Raw genomic sequence first — 16305 nt, 5'->3', positions numbered from 1 at the left:
GAGAATATGGCACAGGAAGATGTTCTGGAACTTTCTGTAGAATGCCTGCAGGAAACAGAGAACAAAGAATACACCCTTAGTTTAGAAGAAATTGATCTAAGGAAAGAGTTGCTTGATTTAAGAGGGAGAGAGACATATTAAGATCAATAAAAGAAAATAGATTACAGAACGTCAATAAGGCCCAAAATGTTAGTTTGATAAAACAAATGAACACAGTCATGCGATATAACAGAAGTAAATAGGATATATTACTGTTCAGCTAAATTAATAAAAGATAAGGTCTTACTACAAAGACACAAGGCAGTAAGGGAAAGGAAGGGGAGAAATCAAATGCCATTGTGGAAGTATCAAATAGAGCAAACTATAAAGCAATTAAAACAAAGTGTCACTTTAGAAGAGTACAGAAGTGGGAACAGATGAACAAAAATACTCATAAAGATTGGGAGTTCAAAATGGCCACTGTTCTGTGAGCACTGCTATCACCTAGGTCTCTGATATACCCTGGATTAAAACAAACCCAGAAGGCAATGCAGAATTAATAATACAGAAATAACTGTAGATATTTACTGCTAATATCATCCAGCAAACAAAAGAGGAAGAAAAAGTGACAGATTCAGCTCAGAAACAGCAGGATTAACTAAGATTTCTGAATAACAGCTTAAGCCATGTGCTACTAAGGCCCTGCATCTGACTGCAAGATTGGTAAAACACTATACAGCAAGATGTCAAAAGAGGAAAATAATATGGAAACAACAATAACTAAGACCAAATTCTCAGTACTAGCCTCACCTGAGAAAGACACAACTTCAAAAATACAAAAGACAACTAAACAAATTGACAACTCTAAAACTACAAATAAATCCAAGACAGACCAGCCAGCTAATCTGGAAGACATAAAATCTGCCTTATTACCTATCCAGCAAGCAATAAAGGACTTATTTATTATTTATTATTTATTTATTTATTTTATTTTACATTTGTTTACCGGGCTAGTCTAACTGGATACATGTCCATTTTCAGTAGAGGCCCGGGGAGAAAAGCTCCTAGGTACATACAGCTAATTAACATATTTCTAGCTATGAATCACACAATAAACAACAAGAATACAAAATATAAGCATAAACAGTACTAAATTACAGGATATAATAACAATTCTAAGTAATTTATCAGTATAGGATGCAGTCTTAACAGTAGATATAGTTGATATTTCAGGATAAAAAAAAAGATCAGAGGATAGAGTAACTATAGAGCTAGTCTGGTTTGGAGCAATGACATAGCCAGTGAGATTTGAGATATACTTTCAGATTGTTTTTGAAACTGGAGAGAGAGGGAAGTGTAGAAATATCATTTGGTAGAAGATTCCAGGCTTTCCCTACTGTATTAGAAAAAAGAGAATCACCAGCCTTGTTTTTTATTTTATCATTACAATTTCAAAGCTTTGGTGACTCATTCAGCCAAATAATATCCAGAATGGAAAAATCTGAGTCCAAAATAATAGAAAATGAAATAAAAATACTCTATTTCTCAAAGAACTGATGCCCATGACAAAGAAATACAAAACTTATAAGCAAAAATAACAGACCTGGAAGCAAGATCTCGAAGGAACAATATCATCATCAGAGGAATACCTGAAACTGTACTTCATAACAATCTAATACCAACAATCAAGCAAATAATAAACTCCCTGCTAGGAGAACCTGAAGAAATGCAGCAAATAACAATAGAGAGATCCCACCGAGCCCTGAGGGAAATGCAAACACCACTGAAACCAATACCTGTCTATATTAAAATATTAAACTACCAAGATGTAAATAAAATCATACTGGCAGCAAAGAAAAAAGGCACACTCACCTGGAATAATAATAAAATCTCCTTTGCTCAAGACCTCCCAATACAAATAAGACAAGCAAGACAGCTAATATCTCCATACTGCAGGTTCCTAATAGAAAAAAAATCAAATTCCAGATGAAATATCCAAATCAGTTAATCTTCTACATCAAAGAGGTTAAATACATGGTCACTAACCCCAAATAGGCAAAAGAGACATTCCTGACTGTTTTCAAGCAAATTCCACCTTCAGAAGTGAAATAAATCCACAAAAAATGATAAAAGACCCTTGGGTGAAAAAACGACCCCATTCACGAGCACTCTAGCTGGGATCCAACTCTGAAAGCTTCCCCTTGCTGTCTAGGCCCTTAAATCCATGATGTGAGCTATGAGGAACACAGGAAAAGGAAGTGCAACCTGGGTAGGAAACAAAAATCAACTGCCGTTTCCGATGCACGAATATAGGAAGGAGCCTCCTTCTGGGACATTGGTCTGCAAATTCAGTCCCCCTATGATTTTGAGGACTCTATTAAGAACAGTCAGTCAAAATGGATTTCAGCAAGCTCCAAAAGATTTTACTGCCTGAAAAATGAAAATTGATCTGCACCAGCTAAAAGAAGAAAGCTGCACCAAAGATGTCAACCAACCTGCAAGCAAAACCTTGAAGAAATAAGGTACTGTTGAACTGAACCATTCACTAAAACAGTACACCTAGTACTGTGTAGGTGAATGAAAATCCAGCCTTAAATAATAGGCAAGAAATAAACTGTCAGAAACAGGCTAGCTCATAGATTAATATAGGGAAAAAAAGGGAAAAAAAATTGTTAAATGTTTTATGTAAATACTAGAAATGTGTTACGATCCTGGAGAGAAGTAATCTCAGGAAAATAGTAAAATAACCTAACAATCTTGGGGTAATGTAAATATAGTCTTACTATGTTAACTATAGCAGAAGGACTGTTTGGCTAAGCTGTTTTTTTTTTTTTTTTTTTTTTTTTTTTTGTCTCTCTATACTTCCTACCTCTGATAAATAGGTGCCAAGTATATATTTTGTAACCCACACAGATTGATGTGGAAAAACATTACAGGCACCAAAGAAGGCCAAAATCTGAATAAATAAAGGGGAGGAAAAAGAAGTCAAATGAAAGAAAAATGTAAAAATGACAAGACTGATTAACAATATTACTATGGTACATATATTGCTATAATTTACTGAGAAATGTATATTAATGTGCTGTTTTAAAAATACTATTAGAAAGAATTAGTCACAAGACAAAAACAATGCATGCTGTACCTTAAATGCAATACCATAATTGTATAAATAATATGTTGGAAGAGGCTAGGGATATTAAGTAGCAGTGTTTGTTGAGGGAACTAGTTTGTTCAGCTTTGTCCACATTGTTTATAGTAACACAGGGGGGATACTATGGGTTAAATCTATATCTAAAAAGAAAACACATTCCAAGATTAGATGTAAAGGTAAACCATATAACGAACCTTCATCCTCCCCCCCTGATTATTTCTGGTCCAGGGATGTAGTGGTTAGGCACAGAGTAGGGACAGTGATAAATAGATGCTTTCCTAAACCATCATGCAGTAACACATACAAAGATAACAAAACAAAACTAATATACATGGCATATCTACGGAATACACCTAATAAATAAATGTGGGAAATAGAATCATGGAATGTTAAAGGGCTCCAAAACAAGAAGAAAAGAAAACTATTCTTACACCTTACATTAAAAACCACAGCCAACCTCATACTAATACAAGAAACGCACTTGACTGCAGAGCAATGGGCAGAAATTAGCAGAAAGAAATGGATAAGTCAAATCATAGCTTCAGAGGGGAAAACAAACAGTGCTGGGGCTGCCATAATAATTAAAAACCAATTTAAGGAAAAAATACTTAAAACTAAAGCTGACAAGGAGGGAAGATGGTGCTATGTAACATTTAATAGTCCTACAATACCAAAACCTATAATGGTACTTAATGTTTACGCACCCTGTAATAACCAACGACACTTTTTTATGTCATTATACCCAACCTTAAACCAATTTAAAGATCACTACCCAGTGATTGGAGGTGACTGGAAAACATATCAAAACCCAGAAAAGGATAAATCTAATCTGACCAAATCACATAATCAACAAGCCACATTAGCCCTTAATGAACTCAAACAAGATTTCAAACTATATGACCCTTTTAAATATGGGAACAGTGCAGATAAAACAGGGAAATTCACATTCTATTTGCAATGCCACAAAATGTGGTCAAGGATAGACTTCTTCTTAATCGCTGACATATTCATTAACATGGAGCCAGCAATAACTATACATACCAGGCTCTTTTCTGATCACTCCAAAATCACACTGAACATTAACTGGGACAAAAAGATATATTTAGAGAATAGGGGTCATAATTGGTCATTAAACCCTAATTTACTTTCCAAAATGGATGTAATAAAAGAAACAGAAGCAATACTAAAAATAGCTCTTACAAATATCACTAACTCCCAAGTACCAACTGACATAGAATGGGCTGCAACCAAAGCACAAATTAGAGGATTGTTTATCAAAAAAGCAGCATACTATAAAAAATACAACTGAAAGAAGAGCATATACGGAAAGGGAAAATAGAGCATCTTGAAAAATAACTAATAAATAACCCTAAGAACCAAAGAGAAGCAGAACTTTTAAAACTGCAAAGGGATCTATATATGTTAGAAACCAGGAACCTATCTTTTTATGAAGCCAGAATGTTAGCCACTTATGCAGAAGAAGCTCAAATACCATCTAGAGCTCTGGCCAGAATTATCTCCCAACACAAAAATGCCTCCAATATATCAGAAATAAACTACAGAGACAAAAACTACACAAAAAAATGAAGATATTATTAAAACATTTGAACAAATATACTCTCAAATATATGGAGCACAAATACTACAAACCTCAAAGGAAGATAGAACTCTTTTCCTTCAAAAACTGAAATTCCCTAAACTCAATTTAGACCAACAAAAAAAACTAACTGAACCAATATCCTTCAGTGAAATTATTACAACAATCAAACACTTAAAAGCGTATAAGGTTCCGGGTCCGGATGGACTCACATCAGAATTTTACAAAGCATCTGCCCCCTTGATAGCCAGACTACTATACTATATACTGAATTACATAATAAGCTATAAAATAAATTATATCCACTTTAATGCCTCTAAAACCATCTTTATATTAAAAGAACACACAGATCCCAAAAACCCCAACAGCTACAGACCCATCTTCCTCTTAAATATAGATACTAAAATATTTACCTCTATACTTGCAAACAGAATGAAAAATCTGATAGAGAAAATCATTTCCCCAGAACAATCCGGTTTTACACCACATAGACAGATTAGTGACAATACATTAACATTAGATGCACTAATATCCTATGCTAATCGATACAATATCAACATCTACAAAATGGTAGTGGATGCCCACAAGGCATTTGACAGGGTTAATCTAGAATTCTTACTCCAAACACTACCCTACTTTAATATACCCAATAACTTCATTCAGATCATCCAAACTCTTTATAGCAACCCATACACATCTCTATATATAAATAAAACTTGGTCAAATAGGATCCTAATAAAAAATGGAACAAGACAAGGATGCCCATTATCACCCTTCCTGTTTAACCTATACATAGAACCACTCTTTCTATACATTAAACAAAATACATACCACAATCCTCCATCAATACACAACTTCAAAATATACCTCACTGCATTTGCGGATGATCTGAACATATACTGCACTACACCAAATTCAGATATAAACAAAATAATAGCTGCAATTGAGCATTTCTCGACTATGTCTAACTACTAACTAAATCTCAATAAAACTTAATATTTTACCCCTAAAAACACCCAAACTCATCTCACTAATACAATTGTTAAACACAATAAAATAAAAGAAGAAACTAAATATCTGGGAATCACCTTTTTCCAGAATAACAAAGACTTCTACCAACACAATGTAAACCTTAAATGGCAAAATATAATGCAAGACTGTAAAAGATGGAACAACCTAAAACTACCATTCTTGGCCAAAGTATCAATACTCAAAATGAACATTTTACCTAGACTAATGTATATATTCATGACATCACAGACAACAATGCATAATAAATTCTTCAAACAAATTCATACTTTCCTAGCAAAATTTATATGGGAACCCAAAAAAAACAGAATCTCCTATCCAAAATTAACACTACCCAAAAGCAAAGGAGGACTAAATCTACCAGATTTTAAAATGTACTACTCGATCATTAACACTAACAGAATATTAAGAATAGCTGAACATAACCCGTCAATGGAAAATTGGTCTCCTCTTTGGGTGACAATCTATTATAGATATATTAAAGCTCTAGGTTTCAATTCCAAAGCACTTCCATTCCTTTAGCAGAAAGAAATACAAACTTCTAACATTATAGAGCCCTTAAAACATTCTATCAACTTAGCGCAAAAACTCTTTCAATTCTTGAACCTTAGACAAGCCATGACAATACTGCAACCCCTTCATAAAAACCCAAATTTAAAAATAAACAATAAGATGCTGGACTTAGTCCCTTTTCCCAGACTGAAAGATAAAACAATCCAAGATATTTATCCCTACCTTAACTGTTCAATACAAGAAATGAGGACCAACTTAAACCTCCCTAAATCACACATAATAATCCTAAGACAAATCAAAGAACTGTGTACCAGTTACCTCCAAAATGTTACTATGACCAATAGTGACATAGAAACTTGTAGCAGGTTTTGGAAAACTATTATCACAACAAAGAAAACTATTACTAATTCATATAAAATGATAAATGAAATCAAATACCAGAAAGACCTCCTCTTCTCTAACTACTGGAGAAAAATTAAACCATCCATAGATGATCAGCAAATAAGCCAGGCAATCAATCTAACACTGAAGATTATACCCCTCAAAACGTTAGCATACACTCAGCTCATGATCAATGATAATGCTTATTTTACACCTGCAATCCTACACAAATTTAACACATCAAAATCACCTTTCTGCCCACACTGTAAGGACCAGATAGCTGACTTAATCCATATATTTTGGAGCTGTAAATGTGTCTATAAACTCTGGAACTCTCTCAAGATACAATTACAAAAAACTGGTTATCAAACATCAACATTAACTTGGGAATTCACTCTGTTACACATTCTCCCACCCAACATACCAAGAAAACAAGCAAATACACTTTTAACAATTTTCCTCCTAATGAAACTGTATATAGCTTTTAAATGGCTAGATATGATCTCTTGGGAGGGTTTTAAACAAGTAGCTATACAACACCTTTTAGCTCATAAACTATTAATAGATAAAAGAAACAAAAACATGAAATCCAGAGAAATTTGGGAAAAAACCTTTAATATCATATTAGCATAATTCATCACACAGCAACTTAGAAATACACTATAATGGAACCAAAGAACACATACAAGTTCAGATATTAAATAATAACTTGGATATTACGAATGTATATACTGTCTATATAACTGTGGAACTAACAATGAAAGCATCTATGTACATAGTGTAAATAGATATGTTGTACAACCTATATCCTGTGGTATTTGACATCAATGTATAACATACATATCATGTTGTAAGATAGTTTTTATTTGTGACATTTATTAATGTAAAAATAAAAATCAAAATTATTGAAAAAAAATACTCATAAAGATAGACGTGATAAAAGCAACTCACAGTATCAGAACACACTATCATACACTATTGAAAATAATAAACTAAAGATATTAGCACAGACAGAAAAATGAAGATATGCAGGTAAATATAAAGGAACAGTAGAAAATAAGTAATTTATTGATGACCCAAAAAACTTTTATAGAGAATTGGGAAACAAGGCAAAGGGAATAAAAACACCACCAAAAAAATAGAAATAGAGCACTTTGGAGAAATATCTATAAAGATCCTGTGGAACATAACAAAGATGCTGAATGGAAAGAAGAAGTAAAAGAAAGAATAAGAAGTTCAAATGTACAGGATATTAAATGGGATGAAGTAACAGCCAGAGAGATTGAAACAGAGTTAAGAAAAGCTCCTAAATGGAAAATCCCAGGCCTGGATACAGTACATAACTTCTGGATAAAAGTATTACCATCTTAACATGAAAATGTAGTGTGTGCCACAAACAGAAGCCTACCTGATTAGCAGGAAAAATGATACTCCTGCTTAAGAGTGAACCTGGAAGATATCCTAAAACTATAGACCAATAATTTGCCATCAGATGATGTATATATACAGTAATTGATGCTGACAGAGTTTATAGTCATTTAGAAGAAAACTAAATCATGGCGATAGAACAAAAGGGTAACAAAAGAAAGTCATATGGTACAAAGGATCATTTGTTGTTAAATAAAGTCATAATGGAGAATTTTAAAAAGTGGAAGAATCTGAGTATGGCATGGATAGACAAAAAAGCATCTGCCAGCATCCCACATTCATGGATAAGAGTGCTTAAATATGCCCTACATTGCTCAGTTACATTGCAATGATCATTAAACAGTGGCAAACCACTTTGCAGCTAAGCCATGACAAAGGACAAATTATTATTCCAGGGATAAAAACTCTAAGGGGATATTCCAGGTTGACTCTTTGTCACCTTTGGTCTTTTGTGTTGTCCTTAAACCATTAACCTGTCTGCTTAACAAATTAGGTCATGACTACAATTTGGCTCCTGGATTATTTAAAACTGTATGCTTTTTCAGATGCGGAACTGAAATGACCTAGGACAGGAATGTGATATAAAGGAACTTGAGCAAGAGAGAGTGCATAAATATTTGGGAAATGATGAAGGATCAACAACAAAACATGAACAAATGTGAATAAAACTTCATAAAGAATATTTTAAAAGATTAAAATTAATAATGAAACAGTCCAAGCTGTAAACCAATTTGCTCTTCCTGTTCTAACTTACAGTTTGGGGTGATTGACCAGCTCCAAAAGGTACTGGATCAGTTGAACAGGAAAATAAGAAAAATGCCTTATGCATGTCTCATGCATGTCCAATGATTTATAAAATCAGTGTATACCAAGGCTATATATTCCCCATTCTGATGGAGGTATGGGCCTCCTCAAAACTGATTACATGTATAGATCTGCAGTTGCAGGACTACATACATATCTGCTGATCTCACAAGACCCAAACAGTGATAGTTTTAAAACATGAGGAGACCAAGTCTAAGATGACTTCCCTACTTAGTTTAGAATAAGCATATCAGTGTCAAGTAGGAATGGAAATAAAACCAGAAGTAGAAAAAATCAGGCACCAACTGAATGTGCCAAAAAACAAAAGAAAGTATATAAGGTGAAGGATCAGATGAGAGGGCAAGAAAAGTGGAAAAAGCATAAATATAGTTGCAAGTACAGAAAACTTGTGGAACAACCTCTTGTCGATCAGGATCTAATGCAGGAATAGTTAAGGAGAGGTGAGTTTAAACCAAAAGAGGAAAGGTTAATATTAGCAGCCCAGGATGGTGGGCTACATACACACTGGTTTACAAAGTCCATTGAACATGTCGGAGAAACAGGCAAATGCAGGCTTTGTAAAACAGAATTGGAAGCGGTCACACACCTTGTTGCTGGTTGTGATATATTAATGGCAGAAGGCCTGTATACTGAAAGGCCTAATAATGTGGTAAAGACTGTTGCACTGGGATTGTGCAAACATTATAATACTGAAGTAGCTGAGAAGCATTGGAAACATGAACCACAAAGTGATATAGAGAACAATGAAGTTTATATCACATGGGATCATCCATCACTAAGAGTTCAAAAAAATAGATGTGAGAAAACCAGATATAGTAGTCCATGAAAAGAAGACAAAAGTAGCATTCATCATTGAAATTGCTACACCCAGTGACTACAGTGTCTTGTATACAGAGAGACACAAAGTCATAAAATACCAGGATCTGCAGGCAGAAATGAGGGCAATGTGGAAGAAGGATATCCAAACAGTTCCAATTACCCACTTAGGCATTATAGACAAACTCACTAATTTAGGTATAAGCCCTGTTATCACCTACTGGGTAGCCAGATGGCTCACTAATAAGATCCAGGAAGTCAAAATAAGTGAGGCCATTTACAGAAAGAGGCCAGTGACTAGTAGAGACCCCAGAGCTTGGTACTGGGTCCGTTCCTTTTGGGCATCTATTTATCTGAAATGGACGCAAATGCTAAAGGTTTATGGCTATCTAAGCTAGCATGAACTTGAGTGCATCTCATATTTGATCCCTGATGGAGGCTGGGGACACGTGTGTGGGGGTGATCATAAAGGGAGAATAGGTGGGAGACACTGGTTTAGTTGCCAAGGAGGTGAAACCATATGTCAGTATACCTCTACTGCATGAAAGCTTCTGGATGTTCATAATTGTGTGTAGGGATAGGTAATAATAGAAAAAAATCATTTTTGGTAGCAGTATGATGCTGCACTAGATTCCTTGATCTCCTTAATGGCCCTGGACAGGAGAGCCTGGGTGAGGTTAAGATGGGTCTGGTAGACCCAGTGAATGCGTAGAGGAGCCTGTGGCAGCCAATGGTCATCAGCCTGAAAATGAATAGTAGAGTAAAAAAAAAATGATGGCTGTGTTATACATTGTGTACCCCACCTCTGAAATAAGACTTCCATAGCAGTAAATGCAAATTCCTCAATAGCTGTTTTCTGAAATGACCTTGCTTCATATATAGGACACAGAAAATACAGAAGTGGAATAATATTACGTTTTTTGAAAGTCTGTGAGTCACAAACATGTTATCATAATGCATGAACATGTAAACTTTACCTCCATGCCTGTAGCAATGACTACTTGAGCTATTTGTTCTGCCTACCTAAAGACCTGTATCTTTTAAATGATTCAGCATGTAGACTATGTAAGATAAGTTATTTTTTGATGATCTATTCTTAGACGATAGCAGTTATTAAATGTACTACACCAAAGTAATTGAGTGACTCTTCTTTTGTAAGCGCCAGGTGGATTTTGCTTTTTATGTAGTAAACTTACCATAATAATAGATGTTAGATTAAATCACTGCTGCAGCAGCCTTACTTATATGGGCTGTATCCTGCTTAGGATATAACAGCTGGCCAGCTTCCAAAGCCTTGGGCTCATTCCATATGTACCCAGTCTGCTAGTTAAACCCACTCCACAGGAAGGCTTTAGGACTTTCTTGCCAACTGAAGAAAGGTGGCTTCAGTCTTGATAAGGACAAAGCTGGGTATAGATATCCAAATCTTTACCTTGCATAAACACAACAAGGGAAGATGGCTGCAGTACTGATGTTGCTGAACATCTAATGTTATGGTACACAACTATACTATGTTCATTCATAAATCACTGCTGCACTAGTGTTAGCTATATGGGTCAATTACCAGATTGCGAGGAGGAAGGATGACAGTCTAGGAGCAACTAAAGAATGGGCCTAGCAGAATCTGTTCTAGACCTGAAAATGTAGTCTAGTGTATCCTGCAGAGTACCTACAAAAAGCTGCCGATGCCATAGCATTCCCCATCTCTATCCTAATAAATAGAACACTAACTGATGGAACTATCCCATCAATCTGGAAAATATCCCATGTTATCCCACTCCACAAAGGTTGAAGTTCAACAGAACTGTCCAACTACAGACCAATTGCCATTTTCTCACCACTAGCCAAATTAATGGAGAAGTGCGTTCATAAGCAGCTTATGGACTGTCTCATTCAGAATGGTCTGCTGGACAACTCTCAGCATGCCCTCCTTTCTTTTAGAAATACCGTATTCCAGAATAGGAACAACAACAGGCTATCTTCGGCCCTATTTCTAGACCTGCCGAAGGCCTCTGATATGGTAAACCACAAAGTACTCATCCATTCCCTAAAATCCATCTCCCTAGATAACCATGCTATTCAGTGGTTCCTATCCTATCTGAATGGCAGACAACAGGCTGCATTATGGCAGGGCAAACTGTCCACCCTGCTACCACTCACCCTTGGTGTCCTCAGGGCTCTATTCTAGGTCCTCTACTCTTTTCTATCTTCATCAACAGTCTTCATACTGCCATCCCTGATGCAACCTGCATTCAATATGCAGATGATTCTACCCAGATCTGTACAGCCTCCTCCCCATTAGACTAGCAAACCAGAACACAAAACACATTTAACACAGTTGAAAATTGGCTCTCTAATCACCGTCTGTTGTTAAATCCCAACAAAACTAAACTGCTCCTCTTTACCCCCACCAGTAGATCCACCCCATTTTCCTTCTCCATTAACATCCAACAACAGTACCTCTATCTCTCCAGATGACCATACTAAGCTTTTAGGAGTAATAGTGGACAATAATCTCAAATTTGATCAGCATATCAATAAAATCATATAAAAATCATTAATAAGAAACTTGGCTCATTATATAGAAGCAAACCTTTTCTAACTCCATTAGCTAAGACTGCAATCGCCTGCTCACACCTACTCACTACCCTTCTATATGCCTCCCCCATACTCTTCAATTTGAGCAAAACTGAACTTAGTAAGCTCTCTCACTGTTACAACCATATTGCCAGATTTGCCATAGGCTCAACATATAGGACACATCACTGTCAAAACCTCAGTCTTCCCGGGTGGCCAGAACTACCTAGCCTACTTCTGTTCAATCAGCTTATAGTAGCACACAAAATTCTGTATCACCCTGAAAATACTCCGGCACTCAAAAATATCATAAAGCCATACAGTAATTCAAAGCAACTATGATCATCCAATAAACTGTTGGTCCAAACCCACAAAACCATTGACTCAGCCGGTGACTCCCTGTTTGCCAGTGTCATTGGTAAAACTTGACATTCACTTCCATCTAACTTTACCCTTGAATCTTCTTTAAGTCTCTTCAAAAAAGGCCTCAAACAGTATTTTAAAAAGCACTGGCTTTGTCCCTGTGCTAACCATGATTAATCACTACTTATTTAATTCCTTATTTAAACTAATATTGTACGCATCTCTTGCTCATAATAGCTTGCTGCAACCTGTTGTTTTTGTATACTATTACACACTGTGTATATTGTGAATACCTACTAGAGGGCTTTGTAAATATGTTTGACTCATACCTGTTATGTTCTCTCTGTGTTATCTGGAGCTTTTCTCCCTGGGCCTCTGCTGAAAATGGACATATATCCAGTCAGACTATCCCAGTCAACAAATGTAAAACAAATAAATAAATATTGATTTGTAAAAGTGTGTAAAGAGGATCAAGTAGCTGCCTCTAGAATGTTTCTAGCATCCACCTCTTTCCAGTAAGCCATCAAAGTAGCCAGGGCCTTGGTAGAACAAATCTTGGCCTTCCCTGGAAGTATCTTGTTATGTTGGGAATAGCAAAAAGACATACCACTAGACAGACATCTGGAAATAGTCTGTTTTGGTACAGGTTAGCTTTTTTTCTTGCCTTTATAGGAAATAAACAGCTGATTAGCTTTCCTAAAGGATTTTAATTCTGTTACGATATCGTCTGATTTGTCTGTGCACATACAGAGTATGAAGACTTCTTTTCTTCCTAGTCTTAGGTTCTGGAAATAAGAAATGGAGATTCATGGCTTGATTCAAAGCAAACTCTAAAACCACTTTATGCATAAATGAAGGATTTGATTTGCACTATGGAATAGCAAGTGGGATTGACCCTCCTTAAGAGACTGCAGCTAAGATTGTCTTCTTGCAGATGTCAGAGCAATGAGTAAAACAGTCCTCCAAGTAATGAAGTGTAAATCAACCTGACAAGCTGGTTCAAAACGAGACAAGAGTTAACTTTTCCAATACAAAATTAAGATCTCTAGTAGGCACTACCTGTTTCCTAGGTGAATTAGATGTAAAATCTCCTTTAGGAACAACTTGACCAAAGACTGAGAAGAATCGTGAGCTTCTGAAGACTGACGTGTTGAAAGAACAACCTTGACAGAGGAGTAAAACAGGTCAGAGGATAGTAATTCACACAAATATTGCAAAACCAGTGGCACAAACCCTGAATGGGCCCTGGTTCTTAGTGCTACACCAACTAGTAAATCTCTTCCCTTTATCAATATCAGATTTAACAGTAGCAGGTTTCTTTGCCTTCTTTAACACCTGGTGCATGTCCTCAGAAAAAAAGAATCTAAGTTGAATCACCAAGGCAGTCAGATGAGGTTGTGATTGGGGAGTACCAAAGTCCCCTCTCTCTGTGTGACTAGAGCCATTGAGTGAAGACGCTTGTGGTAATTGCTCATGGTTGATTCTATAAGATGGGAGAACTTCTGGAGTCCCCACAATGATCTTTGGAGAGTCCTTCTGAGTCTTCAGAATGGCCCTGAATAACGGTGGAAAGACATACAGGAACATTCCCATCCAAGGGAATAAAACATCATCTGTTTTCCAGGCCTGCTTGCAAGGAACCCTGGAGCAAAATTTGTTCAGTTGTCTGTTTTGAAAGGAGGCAAGGAGATCTGCTTGTTAGTTTGTCTGCCATGACATTTTGCTGTTACACAATGTAGAAAGCTTGGAGGGTTAAACAGTGCAATCTTACAAGCCACCATGTCCACTCTGCACATAGGATAAGACCTAGTGTCCATCTGTGTGTGTGTGTGCCACACTCCATGGACACAAATCTCCATGTAAAATCCAGTGCATCTATTGTTACAAAGTATGCAGTGGATGCAAGAGAGAACGGAAGAGCTGTGTTCAAGGATATATGGCCCCTCCAGTAAAGTAACTCTCTCTTCACAAAGTGTAACACTGGAATCTGACAAGTCAGTAGGTGAAGATGCTGGGACTAGTCTTTATGAACCACTGAATTTTTCTTGTATGTCATCACAGATGTCGCAATCCTAAAATCCTGATCCATTTCCTGGATGAGGTCTGAGTATCACTGGAGAAATTTGGGAATAATTCCAGGTACAGGCCTACTTTTTCCTAGAGGAAGGAAATGCCTTTTGCATGGAAATGTCTCAAAGGCCTCTTAAAGCTCTCCTGTGAGATGGAATTAAATAAGAACTTTGGAATGTTGAGCTGGAATGCCAGACTGATAAGGAGATTTCTTATCCTTGTAAGGGACTCGTGACACTTTGAGAGACTCTGCAAAAATAAGTAAGTCATCTAAGTAAGGAAAAATGTGAATCCTTGCAATCTGCAGTAGGCTATCAAAGAAACTAGACAGCTTGTGATCACTCTCGGAGCAGTAGAAAACCCAAAAGGTAATGCAGAAAACTGATAATGTAACCTGGACTCAGAAAACCTTAGAAAACTTCTGAAATCTGTGGCAGTAGGAATGTGATAAGCATTTTTAAAATCTAGAATTACCAAAAAAAATACTTAAAAGGAAGAATGAGAGTTTGTAGGGACAACCTTTTGAACTATGGATCTTTCAAAAACAAGGGCGAGAGGATAGGGTGAGAACTTTTTATCTCACAGGGATCCTTCTCTGTCACCAGAAGAATTCTTGAGTAAAAATCTTGTCCCCACTGATCTGAGGGAACTGGTTCTATGACCTCCTTGAAAGCATTTTGTTGAATGGAGAAGACAGTGAAGTCTGATTAGAAGGAGAAGGGGGGGCCTTGAAAGGGAGGTAAGCTTTCCCACTTCCATCTTTTACCCCCCCCGAACAACTTTTATAATCCCTTGTTGCATCAAACTGTGTCAGACAAATTGAAGGACAAGAGCAAGCTTTAGAGCAGGTTTGGATATGAGGTGGAGAGGGGAGGGGAGGAAGGAGGAGTGCTGCAGTAATCATTCTGAATTACTGGACTCTCCATTTTTCTGCAAGGTTCTCTCCTTTTTCTTTGCAACCTCCTGCCATGTTTTTTTAAGCCAGCGTGCTAGATGCCTGCTGTGATTCTCTTTTGCTTCTTGTAAAAGGAGCCAAAGTATGAAGAAAGATTTTTAGCACACTTAGAGAAGGGCTGAATAACCTGAGTAACCTCGCAAATTTCCCTCTTTCATCAAACTGTAGCAGAAAAACCAAACAAAATGTCCTTATCGAAAGAAGAATTCATAGATATATTGTCTTCAGAAAACTTGTATAGGTACATCTGCAAACTGACATGCAACAGAGGCAGAAAAGCAAATTTTAAAGAATGCTAAGTTACCTTCGATACATCACAGAACCCAAAGACTACTTACCTTCTGAAGAGGGAAAACTGGCAGTAATGCTCCTCATATTGTCAAAGGAAACACATACTTTAACACTTGAGCCTGATAATTTAAAATGTAAAGGATAAAGTGGTACAATAACGTTTTCTTCCCAAGCCTGGGAACAACTTTCCCATCCTTGTCAGAAGGAGAGGGATTGGTGTTAACAAGTTTTTTTTTTTTTTTTGTTATTGCATCAAGGCCAGATATGGGGTATAAAAACAAACAATAGTGTATGAAGAATGGGTTGAAAATGGCAGCCACCATGTGTGCT

At 36.5% G+C, this 16305-nt stretch overlaps 1 protein-coding gene across 2 annotated transcripts in view; it reads left to right on the top strand.

The window, feature by feature from the left end:
• The window catches only part of PTPRN2 (protein tyrosine phosphatase receptor type N2), a 4238418-nt gene that overhangs the window by 794336 nt on the left and 3427777 nt on the right, over positions 1-16305 (top strand). The window lies entirely within an intron of this gene.

The sequence above is a fragment of the Protopterus annectens genome, chromosome 2.part1, assembly GCF_019279795.1.
Source record: "Protopterus annectens isolate FY-2018-M chromosome 2.part1, PAN1.0, whole genome shotgun sequence".
NCBI lineage: Eukaryota > Metazoa > Chordata > Ceratodontiformes > Protopteridae > Protopterus > Protopterus annectens.
This window is presented reverse-complemented; position numbering and strand designations above follow the sequence as displayed.